Here is a 15,290-nt window from a genome sequence, read left to right on the forward strand (position 1 = left end):
AAGAACCTTTTTCTGATATCCAACCTAAACCTCCCCTGACACAGCTTCAGACCATTCCCTCTGGTCCTGTCACTGCTCACCACAGAGAAGAGATCAATACCTGCCCCTCTTCTTCCCCTCATGAGGAAGCTGTAGACTGCAAGGAGGTCTCCCCTCAGTTTCCTCTTTTCCAGGCTGAACAGACCAAGTGACCTCAGCTGCTCCTCATACGTTTTGTGGATTTTTCATAACCATTTTAGCAGGGAGGATCAGAGGCTCTACTGTCAGAGACGCATTCACAGCTAGAGACCTTTATCCTCTCCCCTGGCTGCTCTCAGCACAGCAGGTTGGAGCAGGAAAGGAGAAGTCTGTCATGCTCTCACCCCCGCCCCTCCAACCCCATCAACCCCCTAGTGTGACATGGTCAATACTGTTACAGGCAAGTGGGGTTCTTGCTCATTCAGTTGCAAAGCTGAAGACGGTGAAAACAGTGGGCAAAAATACCTGCTGAGTTGACTTCAGCCTGGTATTACGTGCTGCGGAGGTTTAGCCAATTACAGTGCTCTACCTATTGTTTCCGAAGTGATCAGTAGCACAGTGGGGTGTTGGTGGCTCAGGTGTATCTTCCTCTTAACTTGTCAACAGAGAAGGTAAGTAAAAGGCAGTAAAACACTTTAAATGGGACAGAAACTGAAGTATGGTTGTATGATCCAGAGCTCAGTCGCTGAAATGAATGAGCATCGTTGCAATCCTTAACAGCTGTTCCAGTAATTTTATGATGTATGGAGATTTAAGAGTTCAGTGGAGCTGCTCCTCATTCATCTCTTTTTATCTTTTGGTTTTATCTTCAAGGTGAACTGTCAGACTCAGCTGCCATGTGTTAGTAATGAGTTGTTACCAGAAAAATTTATGTTAGCACCACAGGCTAAAATCAATTCTCCATAAACACCAACAGAGCCATAACAGGGAACCATAGACTCTTTCCCTGATGTTGCTTTGTACTTACACAGTGTGCAAGTACGATGAATGAGGTCATGAGAGCATGTAAACAGCAGTTCCTGTTATTTGCTGATATCATGGGAGAACAAATGGCTTTACTGAGAAAAAGCAACCGTCAAGAACAGTTCAAAATGTATGACATATCAGAGAAGGGATGTTTCACACTTCAGATTCCTACTTCACATGTGGAATCTAAAGGGATTAATGCTGTTCCTGAGGACAGGGACGAAAAAATAAGAGTGGAATAAAACAAGGAAGAAGGAGACAAGAAACTGTGAGTGAGGACATGGGTACCATTGACAATGGATGTAATAGTCTGAAAGAAATGTTAATCCTGTGCCTGGCTGAGCATCATCCTCCCATAAATTGCTGGCAGAGCACCTGCACAGAGTTTTATTGGTGAGTCCCATGTGAAGCCCAGTAGCACCCTTAGAGAAGGTCTGTGAAGGATTCCGCACTCCCCATCATGACAGAGAGTCCTGTTCTCCTGTGCTTATATATAATCCAGCACTTCCCTTCCTCTTACTGGCCCATGAGGAAATCTGGAAATGTTTTACAGAGGGGAAAGGACTGCAGAAGTAAAGGCTCTGCTCCATACCCTGCTCCTGCCTGCCTGCTCCAGGCTGCATGCTGTGAGTATACAGCTGTCCCAGGGGTGAGACCAGCAGCACGCTGTGACCTGGCTCACCCACAGACACTATCAGTCTGATATCTGCCACTAAGGCAACTTTAAGAGACAGCCTGGCTGTTCCCTGCTTTCTGCAAAAGACTTTGAACTGGCAGGAGAAGGGGATGATAAATAACTGCCTAGGAATCCTTAGAGGAAAAGATTTGGGGCCAAGCAGCAGGGAGGAAATACAGTTGATGACCATTTTTTAGAGAAAGAGGAGGGTTAAGAAAGCCACATAAGCCAAAAAATAAAGAAACTGGGAAAAGAAAAATAACAACAACAACAACAACAAAACCACAAAAAAAAAAACCACCCTGCCCCCCAAACCACAATACAAACAAACAAACACCAACAAAAGGACAAAAGGCTAACTTGGCTTGCAAGTGGGTCTTGACAGCATCACTGGAAGGAGAAGACTCAGCTGTGGGTGAACTGAAGGAGAGAGCATCTGTGCAGAACAAAGTCAGCAAAACCAGCCAACCATCTCCCTGGGCCTGGGGTTGGTTTCCTTCCCCCCCATTCACCTCATCCACATTTGCAGGCCCAATCCCACCACAGAGGGTGATGGAGGAAGACCTGGAAGGCTGCTCAGCTTTGAGAAACACAGCCCACTGCCACATGGTGCTCAGTCCTCTGCATGCCACCTGGGATGAAGGGATGGAACACGCAGCTTTTCCTCCCTGAAATCAATAGTGAGTTAGTGGTGCTGGGTGGGGTTGGGCTGTGTAGCCACAGTAACGCTGCACTGCAGGTTCCATGGGAAACTGTTTGGATGACTGATTTTGGGACTCTAAACTTGGAGGTTTTCAGAACTTGCCTAGGCAAGACCCTGAGCAGTCTGATGAACCTGTAAATGCTTTGCACAGGGAGTTGGACTAGATGGTCTCAAGATATGTCTTCCCAACTGCCTGCTTCCATGACTCTAAAGGGAGATGTTGGAAAAGACTCTAGTGTATTCCTGGGACTCAGACTGGGAGGCTGTGCCAGGACCTGTGTTTGGGTGCAGAGCAGATCGGATCAGTGAAGGATCTGACACCAGCACACGTATGGTGGAAAGTCAAACATAGCAGAGCAGCACAAGCAGAGTAGTAAGGTTAGTTTTTCTTATATATTTTTGCCAGATGGATACAATTCTGGGGTTTTGTCAAGCACTTATTATTTTTCATGTAATTGCCAAGAAACAATTAAGTCATAGCTTGGTGACAAGGCTTGGCCATTTTTTAAAACACACATGCTACCTTAGCAAGTTGGTAAAGTGACATCCCTGTTCCCACACACACAGTAGATGCAAGGGCTGTGGAAAATTACATTCAACAAAGAAAAGCTACCTTTACCTAACACATACCACAAAATGTGAAATATAGTTCATACAAAGAAACAGTTTAGAAACCCCAGGACTTAAACTAAACAAGCACAAAATATGTCTGAAAATAAACACTGCTATGAGAAGGTGAGAATTTGTGGCTCCAGGCCCCAACAACCATTCCTTGCACGGGCAACCTTGAGATGAAGCGGTACCAAGAACATTGAGGTGGAATGTGGTTTGTGTACATTTACATCTTCATTTAACACTGCAAGAAACAGAGCTACTTTAGCCAATTTCAGACAGCTCTTGTGAACCTTATTGTCACTTCACACTCACAAAACTGGACAGCACAAAACATGAACCCAAAAATAAGTTTGTTTTTTTTTTAATCCATGCAATCTGGATATGTCAGTCCACAATTTCAGTAGAAAGAGCAACTGGTATCTCAAACTGTTTTTGCATTTCTTTATGCATGAGGAGAAGCACACAGTGGCTAACCATGTCAAAACAGTGACTGCTGCAGGGCAGAGCTGAGGTAATCCAAGCCTCGCACTACCTGTCCTTTCCACAAATTGGTAGAAAACCTCCAAATGGACAAGTTGTTCTGAGAGCAACCTGTTGTTTTTACAGATTTTAAAGACATTTCTTCATGACTGGATCTTCTTTGTTGTTATTTTTGGTCATGATCCTGTTTCTACACAGACTGGACCCAAAATGTAAAGTATGAGGGAGTTTTTCTCATTGACTCAAGCAGATATCAGATTAGATCCTGGCTGTGCAAAGAAACAAAGAAAGACTTCTTATCCTATTATTCTTGGGCATCAGATGTATTTTCTTTCTAGTTTGACTGCTCTTATAACACATCGTTCTCATAAATTCTCTTATGTAGCCACTATATAATATGCAGTTACAGCTTGTTTCCCTATCTTGGCTCCTTGACAGGCATAAAAAACCTATAACACTTTGTCAGGCATCTTCTCTAAGAGGTCAAACCCCATCCAGTTTGAACGCTGACTAGGTTATCCAATTTTCATGAAGACAGAAAGAAGGAATTATTTTATATTGCTTTTTGTACAGTATCAATGATTATGCATGGATGGTCTTTTAAAATGAATTGCTTATTCTGAGCTTTTTGCTTTCCACATAGTGATCTCACTCTGAGAGAGGTCAAATGATCTCCTTGACAACATAGCATTAGTGGTCAGATCATTTTATCACAGATGAAATTATGTTAAATAGTGGTATACATACACCTAAGGCTCATGGAGGCTCTGTGGATTTTCTAAATACCTGTAGCACATTGAAATATGCATCCTCTGCAATATGTAGGGGCATGAAGACAGCAGATTCCAGAAGATTTAATCTTGCTTCACAAGGTATCTTCATAACAGCAGACCCACAAAATTCAGGGCCTTTGAGGCAGCATATTCAAGGCTGAGACAGAACTGAATGTAAACAGAGATAAAATAGTTTTAGGCATCACATCTCTTGTCTTTTAAAAATAAAAGTGCAGCAGCTATCTGTCAGACCTCCTCTCTCCCTTCTGATGGTGATACAGATCAAGGACATCCCACTTGGCCCTGCAAAACTGGGAAGATCCTCTGACTTACAATGAGTAATCTGTTTGGAAAAGGCACTGTCTCTTTCAGGAAGTGTCATTCAGTTTTCTGAGTCCTCAGTCAAAAAAAACCAGTCATTTTTCTTTACATCAAGATTTTATAATATTTGAAGTTATAACAAAAACTCGAAGCATTCCTATTTAACCATTGTTTGAACACCAGAAAAACAGCAGCTAGAATCTATAGAAGCTACCAAGAAGATTCAAAATAAAGGTGAACACTGTGTGGATGTGTACAGTGGGCACGGTGCTGCCATGACACAGCTGTTTGAAAAGCTGCTCGGAGCTGGAGCAGAGCCAGCAACCCTCATACATCTGAATTTCTGTGAATCTTTAGCTTTGCTGAGAGTCCATAGCGATGAAGTAGCAAAGGGCTCAGGCTTTTTTCCCTTGTCACATCTTCATGCAGGGTTGCTCCAAAATATGATGAGCTTGTGGCGAATAGGGAGGCTGGCATTGTGAAGGCTCTAGCAGCGTGTGCAGGTTCCTTTCAGCAACGGCACTCTTCCAAAAGTCCTTGTCCCAAAACCATGGTGAACACCCTGAGACCAGTCTTGGCAGTAGAGACATGGGACCTGAAGAGACCATTGATCCTGGCACAAGACCCCTCATTTTCTTACCCTGCTCCAGCATGGGATTCCTCTCACAGAAGTCTGTCCGCCACAAACTTTTCCAATCTGAGTCCTTCCCATAGGCTGCAGTTCTTCACAACCTGCTGCAGCCTGAGTCCCTTCAGAAACAATGTGGGTCTCCCACAGGGTCACAAGTCCTGCCAGCAAAGTTGCTCCAGCGTGGGCTCCTGTCTCCATGCGGCTAGAGGTCCTGGCAGGAGTCTGCTCCAGCATAAACTTCCCACAGGGGCACAGCCTCCTTCAGGTATCTTTAGCCTTCTTCACATGCTCCAGCATGGGAATCCTCCACAGACTGCAGGTGGATATCGGCTCTACTGTGGACCTCCATGGGCAGCAGGGGCGCAGCTGCCTCACCATGGTCTTCACCAGCGGCTGCAGAGTAATCTCTGCTCCAGCACCTGAAACGCCCCCTCCACCTTCTTGTTCCCTGAACCACGTGTCGGCAGGGCTCTTTCTCTCACATATTCTCACTCCTCTCTGTCAGTTATTGTTGCACCACTTCATTTCTCAGTGGGTCATGGCTGCACCAAAGGCATTTCCAGAATGCTCTAGAAATTGCTCCATGGCATGTCTGAGATACTTGCATAGGCTACAGCTTCATTTTGCTGACAAGAATAAACACATTAATCATAGGGTGCTCAAAACTTGGCATTTATAAAAGCCAGTTACAGTACACACATCATTCATTTCACAGGATAAATGATCTGAGAAGGGTAATTTTAGACAGAAGTGATAAAATTATTTCAGAGGAATTTAAATGGCTACTAAAAATCCTCAGCAAAGTCTATTTCACACTTCTTATCATGCAGCAATAAGTGGATTAGGATAGTGCTTTGTTTGGATACAAAATGGAAGTATTAGATTAAATTGAAAGTAACTCCAGAAAAGTCTCCAGAATATAATTTGCATATTTTCTGTAATCTGTCTTTATCAACATCTCATACCTAGGAAATGTGGGTACTTGTGATTCACTCAAAGCAAATAAAGAAAAGACAAAAATCAGGGTCAAGGAAAAGCAATGGTTCTATAGCAGACATCCTCCATGACTCTGCACTCAAGATTTCAGTCAAAAATGCGGGAGAGGAAAGAGGCAGAGCTGTTGAACAGACAACAGTTCCCACATCAAGGAAAAAAAACCCCACCCAGACAACAAAACAAAGTTTCATGGTATTATAGGAGAAAAACAGTTCTGAAAAGGAAGAAAGCCCTGGAGTCAAGTTCAAGAGCCATGCATTTATAGGAAAGAAAACAGAAATGTTTTATCAACCTCAAGTCAATGAAGATGTTACTGTGCAGAATGAGTCACAAATGAAGAGATCTTCTAAAATGCCTCTTATGGGAGAAGCACAGCCTGCCAGAAAAATAAGAAACCTCTGAAAATGTCATTGGTAACTGTTGTGATTTTTTTTCCTGTGTATTAAAGGTGTTTGGAAACACTTCAGTGACATATCTATCAGTCAAAAAATGGCTTATTTCTTCTAAACAAAAAAATAATGTGAAAAATGTACTGGAAGGTAGTGGTCAAGGGTCATGTTGGAGAGCTGGACTCAGCCTCCTCACAGTGATTTGAATTCCTCCATGTGCCCTCTATTCAGGTGGACTGCAGAAGTTCTTACTTAAAAAGTAGCCTCAGGGAGACTGACTCACCAGCTTTGTGCTTCCTGCCTCTTCCTACCTCACTAACTATAACACTAGGTCCTGCTATTTCCCCAAACCCCAAAGATTTTAGTCCCTCCTCTGCTTGACTTTGAGAAGTGGGTTTCACAGTCAAAAGTCTACTTATGAGGTAAAATAGTAACTAGTAAAAAGAGGAAGTAAGAAGAGAAATCTCTAGATTTTTTACTGGACTTAATATTTTTTGTGCAGTTCTATCATATATTACCTCTTAACAAAAGAAAACAGCTTCTTCTTGCTCTAGGGAAATATGTAATTTCTATATCCAAACTCAATGGTATTCAGCTGTCATGAGCTATTGATGAAATACATTGATCCCAATCTCGTAAGGATCACAAGACCTTTAAGCACAGTCAGTGCTGACAGTTCTTAGTTTGTTATTTTCATAAAAAAGAATAAAGATTTTTTGGGCTAAAAGTGCAATAATATCAGAGTTGTAGTTTATGCATCCAAAAACCTCAGATAAATAAAATATCTCCTAAAGAAAAATGTGAATGACACAAAATATTCAAAGGAGAATAAGGAATAACACCTGATTTTAAGCTAATGTTGATATTTTCCCACGTGATGTGTCAGTTTGATGCAAGATTTGAAGCAATGACTTTTCAACCATTTGCAGAAACAAAACAGTTTTACATGTAGGTTTTGCAATGTCTTGAGGAAGATTTGAAATTTACTCAAATACTGTGATCTAGATCACTTTCATTGTGTTTTGCTGTTGTTGTTTTTCTTTATTTTTTAGAAAACCGAACTCCAGGATTTCTTCTTTAAACTGAACAGTATTAAAAAATCTTATATAAGACAGGTTTGAAAGAAATGGAAAGAACGGTTCCACTAGCAACAGTTCCTGTAACAAGGGAAATCACTCCTCTTGTGTGACCTGAAGTTGGCAAAGGGATACAACCTTTGTGGTTGTAAACACATTGCTACCTTGTAGCTTCATGTTTTTCATGAAGTCAATATATTTCATGAAAATGAGAATGGTTGGTTGGTTTGTTGGTTGGTTTGTTGGTTGGTTGGTTGGTTTTTTATACAATCATTTGTTTGATTCTTCCTCCCTTCTTATGTACATAATTTTCTCCAAGAATTATAAAACAAGCATCAAATAGAATAGTTTGGGTTGGAAGAGACCTTTAAAGGTCATCTAGTCCAACCTCCCTGCAGTGAGCAGGGACATCTTCAACTAGATCAGGTTACTCAGAGCCCCGTCCCACTTGACCTTGAATGTTTCCAGGGATGGGGCATCCACCACCTCTGTGGGCAACCTGTTCCACTGTTCCACTGTTCCACTACTCTCAATGTAAAAAAAATTCTCCCTTATATCTAATCTAAATGTACCCTCTTTTTAGTTTAAAATCATTCCCCTTTATCTCTGCAGACTCCGTTAAAATGCCTGTCTCTGTCTTTCTTGTAGGTCCCCTTTAAGTACTGGAAGGCCACAACAAGCTCTGCTTGGAGCCTTCTCTTCTCCAGGCTGAACACCACCAGCTCTCAGCCTTTCCTCATAGCAGAGGTGCTCTGGCCCTCTGATCACCTTTGTGTTCATCCTCTGGACTCACTCCAACAGGTCCATGTCCTTCTTATGTTGAGGATCCCAGAGCTGGATCCAGTACTCCAGGTGGGGTCTCACCAGAGTGGAGTAGAGGGACAGAATCACCTCCCTCGACCTGCTGCCCACCCTGCTTCTGATGCAGCCCAGGCTTTCTGCTTGATTTACTGCATCTTCATCATATTGGAAAATATTTCTTCCAGATACACTTTAAAACTTGAAATATGGGTTTGGATGTTTCATCTTGAAATAGGTTACAATATAATACTACCATATTAGATCAGACCATCATGAGAGAAAAGATGTCCACACACTTGTTCTAAATTTTCAGGTTGCTTGCTTCATCTGATCCTCTTCTCTTTATAGGAAAGGCAATGAAAAACTATTCCTTCTTCTCTTGCCTTCTGTTATCCCTTTGAAAGACTTTCAGCATCCCACTTCAACTCCTTTTTCTCTTCTTGAAATATATTAGTCTGTTTAATGGCTCCTTGTATTTTATATCTTCCTTTCATCAGTTCTCTCGACTTTTCTTTTGTTGTTTTACCTAGTCTTTTTTGAAATCAAAACATCATGATTGTACACAGCCTTCAAAGTGTGCAAAGGCTTAAATATCCATTTAAGTAGTGGCATAGTGACAATTAACTCTTCCTGACCACTGAAACTAAACATAAAATTATCTACTATAATTCCCAAATCTGCCTCATAATTATGAGTAGCCAGTTCAGAGCCTTCAAACTTGGATTCCCTTCCTGCTAACTTGATAATGTGCTTATTTGAGAACAACCTGAAAGAACATATAATTACTTTTTTCTTTCTTATGGCAGACCTCAATTATTTAATGACCCATGCATGAAAACAAGTTCATGTCTGCATCTACATATGCATAATTTATTTTGTTGTCTACCATGGAAGTAGAGAGAAAATTTGACATTAACTAAGTTAGAACTCATTTAAGGTATTTCACCTGCTTCTGGCTCCACTGTCAATGCCATGATTTTAGAGATGTATTTTTTCTGAGTTGGTGTTTTTACTTTTAACTTGTGAATACACAAGAGAGTCAAGCAGATAGAATGTACCTTAGCAAGTTTGCTGATTATACGAAACTGGGGGTAGTGGCTGATACACCTGAGGGTTGCGCTGCCATTCAGTGGGACCTTGATAGACTGGAAAGTTGGGCAGAGAGAAACCTAATGAGGTTCAACAAGGGCAAGTGTAGGATCCTGCATCTAGGGAGCAATAACCCCAAGTACCAGTACAAGTTGGAGGCTGAGCTACTTGAGAGCAATTGTGTTGAGATTGACCCAGGAGCCTGGGTGGATGACAAGTTGACCATGAGCCAGCAGTGTGTCCTTGTGGCCAAGAGGGCCAATGGTATCTTGAGGTTCATTGGGAAGAGTGTGGTCAGCAGGTTGAGGGAGGTGATCCTCCCTCACTAGGGAGTAGTGAGGCCACATCTGGAGTGCTGTGTCCAGTTCTGGGTTCCACATTACAAGAAAGACAAGGAGCTACTGGAGAGGGTCCAGCGAAGGCCACAAAGATGATTAGGGGCATCTCTCTTATGAGGAGAAACTGTTGGAGCTGGGTCTTTTTAGTCTAGAGAAGAGAAAAGACTGAGAGGGTATCTCATTAATGCATATAAATATCTCAAAGGTGGCTGTCAAGAGGTTGGCATCTCTTTGTGGTAGTGCCCAGTGACAGGACAACCAGCAAAGGCCATAAGTCAAAACACATGAAATTTCACCTCAACATGAGGAAGAACTTCTTTACATTGAGCCTGGCAGAGCACTGGAACAGGCAGCCCAGGGAGGTCATGTTATCTCCCCCTCTGGAGACATTAAAAACTCTGGGTGCATTCCTCTGTAACCTACTCTAGGTGACCCTGCCTTGTCAGAGGGGCTGGACTGAATGATCTCCAGAGGTCTCTTTGAATCCTGATGATTCTGTGATTCTGGGAATTCTGTTAGGCAGAAAAAGAGCAAAAAGACATTTGACTTATTCCCGGTCCTCATCTCTTCTGAAGCACAAGACACAGCAAAATGTGCAAATTAGACCTTCTGCAGTCAGGTTTCTTGCGCTTCAGGCACTTTGTCCTTCACTCTGCTTCACACAGCACCTGTGACATGGCTGGGACATGGGACTGAATTTCACCTGAGGAGTAAATGATCATGAAGAAAAAGACTTTTGTCTTTTTACCTGTTTTTTTATCTGTTACCTCCCCTGATGCTCTTCTTAATAAAGTTTCAACATTGATCTTCTGAGTCTTTGCTTCTGTGTGTCTTTTGCTATTTTTAGGATGCTACTACAGAAGATTTTAGCACCACTAAAAGTATGACACTGTATTATTGTAGCTACTCAGGAGATAGTGATGGGAAAAAGAGTGCTTCCTTCCTTTCACCACCTCCATGACCCTCAAAGGGCCTCTCTTGTGTGCTGCTGCTGCTGCTCCCCCTACCCTGCAGCCTGGCCCAGCTCAGCTAACTCAGAAACTTGCCTCGTCTCCAAATAAGTTGTACTGCTTAAAGTATTTTTTCTGTTGTTGTTTTTATCTGAATTAGTGTCCTGTTGGGTGAGTCAGAGTGGCTCATGAAGTCAAAGGAAGGCAGATGCACCACAGAAGAAGAGGCTGGAGTGCAGGGTTGGGGGCAGAGCAATGCTGTGGGCTCAGCTACGGTAGTTAATTGCTCCTGAAGGAAATGCAAACTTTGGCAAAGTGTTGACTAAAAAGAGGACAAAAAATAAACCCAAACCCAGGAGAAAATTCTTACTTTTACCTGATCCTTTTGTGCTCAAGCAAACAAGACTTTCTTTACACTTTTGGTGCACAGGAGGCATCATACCAAAGGTGAACTAGGCTCCAGAATTGGTTTCTTCTTCTGACAGAATAAATCTGCAGGATCCCAAAATGCTGGCTGGTTTAACAGGAAATTAAAAATTGCTCTCTGCTGGTTTACATCTCCTTACATAAAGTACTCCTCGGGCTGACTGCAAAAACTCCTGGAAAGAAGCTATCCTTTACTTCTGTTTCATAGAACATAGCTTAAATCAGTCAGTTTCCAGGCTTTATAACAATATGAATACATGATAGAAGAGATTCAGATGAATTATAAACACCTCAAGGATCACAGTTCTGGGCTCTGGACTCTTATTCACCAAATATGAAGTACATTAAAAAAAAAAAAAAAGAAAAAAGAAAACAAACAACCAAACACACAAACAAAAACAAACCAAACCAAGAAGTTTGATCTTCCTTCTTTTTTTTCTTCCCCAGCAATATTTCATGTTTTTCTTGCTTAACTTCAGTCCAGGTACCTTGAGGTTACTCTAGTTCTTTATAAAGGGTTAAATTATTCTGCTTTTGTTGTTAAAAGTGGTGACTTATCCTAGCAACTCTGGTTCAGCAGATTTACTGACAGAGAATATGTGCATGTTCTGGTGAGAAAATACTCATATGTGGTTCCCAGGGCTCTGGGATAGTTCACTTTCACCTCAGAGACCCTGAGCTGAGTGACAGGTTTGTACAAAACCCAGCACCCTTCCCTAGTCCTGTCTGCTAGGAGTGCTGCAAAATCAAGTGGAATCAAAAACGATGCAGAGAGGGGAAAATCACCAGTGAAAAATGGAATCATAAAAGAAGACAAAGGTATATCAAAGCTGCACATGTTTCTGGGTCCCTGAAGAGGGGATCTAACACAGATGTGTCCCTGCTCACCTTGGAGCTTGGCTGATGAGGACAGTGAACTGATTTCTCAATGGACCAGGGGTCCTTCATCCCCAGGTGGGTCACTCTGTCTGGTCCTCCCTCTGTGCATGTAAGCCAGAGCAGTGGCACAGGGGTTTGGTGTGGTGTACTTACTCCATTTTAGATACAGCACTCGAATGCAAGTCTCTGTCACTGATTTGACTGTCAACACTGCTGAGTTTATGAAGTCTCCCCCACCTTGGTTGATAGTTATCACATTCTCACAGTTGTTGTTTCCTTTCTTTATTGTAACTTCAAGAAAAAATATTTCATTTTCATTTCATTTTTAAAAAAAATTTCACCAAATGAAGAACATAACTCCTTCACTCCTTCATTTTTTAAAATTCATCAAAAAAACGCAGGGCTTGCTAAACTTCTCAGATTCCAGCCAGAAAAGTCAGATGTCTCCTGTGGCGACAAATGGCAAGTACCTCAGCTCAGTCGCATATATTAAAGCACTAACTCATTAGCATTCAAGTCAGTATCAGAGGAAGCACTGAAAAAGACATTGGCAAAGAGGAAAAAGTAGGAGAAAAAAAATGGCCAAAACCCCCCATTTTCTCAAATAAATTGTGCTTTCCTTTCTCTCTTACTGTGCTCTCTCATATGAATCAAAAGAGACTGTGAACACTGGTTTTGAATACCACTGATTTTTTCTCAGAAGGATAAGACCAACACATTCATTATAATGTTCTGCTTCCCAGAAAAGAATAGCTGTGGCTGAAATACTTCTTCTTGTTTTAAGGGAAAAGTAGTTCTAATCACAAAAGCAGCATTTATGATAATGTCTGACAAATGTATGACTGCCCAGGACTATGTCCCATTATGACATGCCAGTAGAAAAAATTGATCTGGTAATAATGATCCTTCCAGTCCAAAACCTTATAATTTAACCTCACTTTTTCATCAGACTAAATTAATCTAAAAAGAGCATTTATGCCAATTTGTACATAATGCTAATGTATAAATCACTGGACATAAAACAGATCAAGAAATGTTCACTATTACCATTCATGACCGAAGAAAATGATTTAGCTGTTCTGTGCCTTGGTACCCAGCTGTAACTGAGGATATTATGTCCTACTTTTGGTCTCTGTTGTCTCTTTAGACAACCATCAGGCAGGTTTTGACCCTTATTGTATGTTTGTATAGCACCAAGAACTAAGAGGGGTTGCTCTCAGAGTTAATCCAATGAATGAGAAATAAAAGTGCAAGAAATTCAAGCCTATTACTACATTTTGCATTTTCTAATTAAACTAACTATATTTTGGGAGTGGAAAGGACCACACCTTTTTCTCCATCTTAAAAATACGAAAGTGTTGACTAAAGCTATTTTGTTCCCCTCTCTGGAAAAAAAGTCAGTTCTTTCTATCCCGAAGACCTGTAATGTAAGTACTGTTATTAATGTAAGTAATTTGCATAGCAGCTATTGTGAAACAGGCAGTCCTTTCCAGTCCAGCTCAGTGAAACTGTTGTCAGCTCGTGGATTCACTTGCAATGAAAGGATTTTTCGTGAGGTCAAGGTAGAGACGCACACCAGGATGTGCACCTTCTGCAGACGGGTACCTCTACCATAGTCATTGCACTGCCAGTTTTGAATGCTTCAGGGAGTTTTCTCTCCTTTAAGGTGCAGCTGTGTGGAACTGATAACAAAACATTCTTCCACAATAATTTTATACTGCTGGCTTGTTTAGTGGGGGGGGGGAGAAGGAAAAACTCATTTGTGCATTTCAGATGGAGCAAATGCTTGTTTGTTCATTTGTCTGCAGAATTATTAGTGCTGTTGAGTCTCACCTTCATTCCAGTGACCCCTTAGGGTGTAGCAAACCATGCAGGTTATAGTGCACACTGGGCACATGTCTGCTGGTTAAGCAATCTGCTGTTCCCACTGTCTGAAGGGAAGCTGACTGGGTGGTTTTGGAAACTGCTTTCCCTACTGTTCTTCTGCATGGAGATGGGCAACTCTGATTCCCACTCTGTGCCCTTCATCATACCTTTCCCTCTTGGGCTGCAAGAACATGGCAAGCAAAGCGCTCAGGTGCCATCCTGCTCCACAAGTGCTTCCCAGTGCTAGATCTCCCAGCTGAAGAGGAGACTCAGCTGTACAAGGTGGCTTTCACTCACAGGTGCTCCTCCCTCCTGGCTGCCAGGGCAGGCAGAAGTCCACCTGCCCCTCCTTTGCACTAGATTGCTAAAGATGAGGGAACCTGAGAGTGTGGGTGGCTTTGTCTTGGCAAAGACCAGATCCCTGCAGGCAGTCTGACCTGACCAGTGGGTCTTAATCTTCAGAAAGGCAACTTTCATATTTTCCAATTTCTGTTTTCTTGGACAGTAGATGTGGGCAATTCAGCCCTCTTTTCCTAGAGAAAAGGGTCATTCTCTTGCATACCTTATCACCACAGCATGGTGAAACAGAAGTCTCTACCACCTCTCAAATTGCCCCTCAGTATTCCTACAACTGAGACTGGAAGTGAAGATGGGACAACTCCTTTTTCCTGGGGGTAAAGAGCAAAAAGAAATGACTGGTAAGTCCAACCACCAAAAGGAAAGGAATAGTAACTGCAAAATACAGCAAATGCCAAAAAGTGATGTCTGTCACCCAAGTCCTAGGTCTCTACACCAGTGGTTCTTATGAAAGGTGAAACATCCTGGGACCTTTTGGGATTTCCCTGTGAAGAGTCTGAAAGTTGCACAGAAGGGAAGCAGACTGACTTTTTTCTCTGTGCCTTCGTGCATTACTTAGAGTCAATTCAGAGTGAGAAACTGTGCTCTGAGCTGTGCAATGTTTATGTCTGTGATGGATGATCTTCTTCCACTGCAAGGAGCAAAGAAGAAGAGGAGGGAAACATGAACGTGCAAGATGTAGGGAGCCAGATATCCTCACAAAACAGATACCTCTACAAATTGGTAGTATTGTTATGCATTAGTTTCCTTGTCTCCCAGCAGTAAAAGAAAAAAAATTATAATGTTTTATTAATACACTCATTTTTAAATACAGGTAGAGTTGAGAGAACTGCTCCCTTTCCTGGATTAAACTGGTCAGCTTCAGTTTTGTATGAGGCCATCCTGGGTCCTCAGTTTATTTGGCACTTCTGTTGTCATTGCTTGCTTGACTCAGCTTTTA

The sequence above is a fragment of the Neopelma chrysocephalum genome, unplaced genomic scaffold, assembly GCF_003984885.1.
Source record: "Neopelma chrysocephalum unplaced genomic scaffold, ASM398488v2 Primary Assembly neopelma1_86, whole genome shotgun sequence".
Taxonomy (NCBI): domain Eukaryota; kingdom Metazoa; phylum Chordata; class Aves; order Passeriformes; family Pipridae; genus Neopelma; species Neopelma chrysocephalum.